This window comes from Crocuta crocuta, unplaced genomic scaffold, assembly GCF_008692635.1.
Source record: "Crocuta crocuta isolate KB4526 unplaced genomic scaffold, BGI_CrCroc_1.0 scaffold118, whole genome shotgun sequence".
Taxonomy (NCBI): Eukaryota; Metazoa; Chordata; class Mammalia; order Carnivora; family Hyaenidae; genus Crocuta; species Crocuta crocuta.
The window spans coordinates 2398189-2401533 of NW_027551558.1; positions in this window are offsets into that span (position 1 = coordinate 2398189).

The following is a 3345-nucleotide window of genomic DNA, read 5'->3' on the forward strand; positions in this document are numbered from 1 at the left end:
TCGGTATTGTCTGAGGAGCTGGGTGCAGATTTCAGCTGATCAGGCTGAGGCTGCTCTTTTGGATATTTCCCCCAAATGGTGCTGATGTGGTGTCTCTTCTGTGAAAGTGGAAATTCCTACTTCATGCCTGGTTCCTCCGTAGGCCCACCCTGCACCCGTCAGACACAGGGGGTCTTCAAGAAATTGTGGCTATTTTGTACACCTTTAACATAGATTACCAATGTTTATTGACATTTGATACTTCAACTACTACATGGTTTGCAGCAACATAATTTCAGCGCTAAAATGCCTGGTAAAGAGACTTTGAGAGTAGATCTAGTGACCTTGCTCACTGTTGCTTCATGTAACTGGGGTTTGTTAGTCCCAAGTTAAAAGTTATGGATCCTTTATTGCTTTGAAGGCTCCCCTCCTCTCCAATTTTCTGTAGAGAGCCTGGTTACTCAATAAAGCCCAAGGGGGAGGATCCCAGGCTTACAGTGATGCTTGACAGCCCTCAAATCTTAATTTAGTATTATATCAGGGTGCAAAAATCCCTGTAAGTCATGGCACGTATTGTTCAAGCGACCGAGGGGGTTCCCTTTATTTTTAATTCACATCTCAAAAACAAACAAGTAAAACTTCACTTGGAAAAACACTGCCTATTGAAGTATCTTAAGTTCGAAAACACTGAGATTTCATTGCAGGGGTCTGGCAGGCAATTCCTTGCCGGGGTTATAAAGTCAGATTGGAACTTCCCCTAGAAACGACGTTGGCCTTGGGGAACACCAACGCTCAAGGTCTCCATCCATTCCACAGCAGCGAGGTCTTACCAGCCCCCACCCCCGCGCCTATTTGTGGCAGTCAGAAGCTACTTCTCCCGAATCGGTGGCAACTTGTGGGTGTCCCAGGCCCAAGCTCCGCTTCCTTAGACTGGATTTTATTTTATTTAGATCACAGTTTCCTTAATAAAATTAAGAGCATCCCATTACTCCCATTCTCACCAAGCGCTGCCCCTTAAGGTCTTTCTGTTGTCTGAACGCCCACAGCGGCCTTCAGAAGTCAAATGAGCACTGCTTTTCAATGGAAAAGAAAAATGGAAAGAGACTTAAAAAAAAAAGCAAAGGGAGAAGAAGGAGAAAGGTAAAAGTAGTAAGGTGGAGAAAAAAGCAGGGAGATTGGGCACGGAAGGGGACAAGAGAGAGAGATAGTGGTGCCGGACAGCGAAGAGGTGAACGCTGCGTCACCCTAACAGGTCACTGGGGACACAAAACGAGCGGGCGCAGCGCAGTAAAAACAGGGTGCAAATCGCTCCCCACCTTCCAGGCCTCTTTCCCGCTCCGCGGTAGGAGCGCAGACTTGAAGCTCGGCGCCGCCCGCCCGCCTTTGTCACCGGCTCGGTGCGCGGCCGCGGGCTCCCGCGGTGGGCTTTGTTCTGGCGGAGCAGGGCAGGACCCCTTCGCACCGCCGCGTCCCCGCCCTCCCCGAGTTGGGGACGGTGGGGGTGGGGACAGGGCGTAAGGGAAGGGGACCGGAGGAACATCGGCGGGCGCCTCCGAGCCTGGGATTTCTTTCCTTCGCTCCTTTTCGTAATTGAGCTGTTGTTCTCCCTTCGGGAGGGGGCCAGGGCTGCGCGGGAGGAGGGAGAGCGGGAAGGGGGGCGCGCGTTCTCAACCCGAAGCAAGGGCGAGGTGCAGCTCTCCGTGCCTGCGTCGGAAGATTTGTGTTGTATGCAAGTATGCATGGATAGATAGACGCATGCATGTATGCATGAGGAGAACCATTTAATCTGGTCCCACGTTCTAGGTTTCTAGCCGAGGTTTTGTCAGCTGCGGGGCACCACAGATCGGTGCCTGGTTATCTCCTAAGATTTGCTCTCGAGGTGCTCTGGGGCCGCGGGTGGGCGCTGTGGACGCGCCCTGGGTCCGGGGACTGCCCACGGAGAGCGCGCGGATCCTTGTGGCGGAGGCCTGTGGCGGGGGACAAAGAGGCAGATACTGGGAGCAATCAGAGGGCAGGCGCGCACATGCACCCACGCGCGCACCCCATCCGAGGTCCCTCCCCGAACGCCCTCCAGGGCGTTAAGTCTGGAAAGTTCGCTCCTTGCAGAACCTGCTCCTTCCTCTCACCATTACGTTTAGCAAACGGCGTTTGAACGTGTGTCACCCTCTCCCTAGCCACCCCCAAAGGTGTGGGCAGATTGTAAGAGTTACTGCTCTGTTATTGTTTGTCAAACAGGCCCTTTCTCTTGGGAGAGGGGCGAGGGGCATGTGGCGGATCCCGGGCCAGGATTACATTAATCAAAGCATTATTTCCCCAGAGAAGTGGAGCACAAATGAGAGTAAATCCTAATAAAATTGGATCGCGGAGAAATGGTACGCTTTAAGTAATCTGTACTGCCTGATAAAAATCTCACATTTATAAGATGTGGGTCTTAAAAAAAATCCGCACATCTCTGGCCTTTGCTTGAATGGTGGGTCCTGACCGGGACGGGGGACAGTCACTACCCAAAGCTCGGCTGAACTTCTGCAATGAGAAAGGGACGTGGACATCCCAGGGTTCAAGGTTTCACAAAGTCAGGTCTACTTCCAAAGTCACTTTTGGTCCTGGGCGCCTCCGTGGGGTATGTGCAGAGTCCCTGGGACGGATCAAGTCCCCCTCGGTGGCCAGTGAGGACTCGAACTCTGTTCCTCTGGGAGCGTGGCCCCCCACTCTCCGCCTCCAGCGACGCTGCAGGGTGGGCAAGTTCCTGGGTGTGGGAGGGAAGGCTGGCGCGACCCGCGAGCTGGGCAGGGGAGGGCGCGGCGCCGGCAGCAGATTCCCGGGTCTCCGGATTCCCCTAGCCCAGGACCCGCCGGATCTGCGCTCGGCCGGGGAAGGGGCAAGCGTTTGAGAGCGACTGCTGGGGAAGCCGAGGGCGCAGCTCGCCGGGCCAGACTTCTGGTACTTTCGGGTCGTCCCAACGAGGAAGCAAGGCTCGAACTCGATCCGCCTTCGTCCCCCGAGTGGTAGGAAACTTTGCGACGGTTTGCGCGGCCGTGCACGGAGAAAAGAAAGGCTCCCCCTCGCAACCCCAGAGTAAGGATTAAGTCAAACGAAGCCAACCAGCCAGGTGGCAAACTGCCCCTGCCAGCTCGAGGCCTCCTCCAGCCTCGGAGACCGGAGAGCGGACTGCGACGCCCCGCGGCCTCTCGTTGGCGATCGGCGAGCAAACCCTGACTCAGTCATGCGGCGGGTGAGCCGGGGCCTCCGGACTCCGCCCGACCCTTTCGGCTAGGCGCGGGGGAAACCTGCTACAGTCGGGGTCCTCCGCCCGGCCCCTCCGCGCCGGGAGCCTGGTGGCTGGGCCCCACCGCCGCCCCCTCCCAC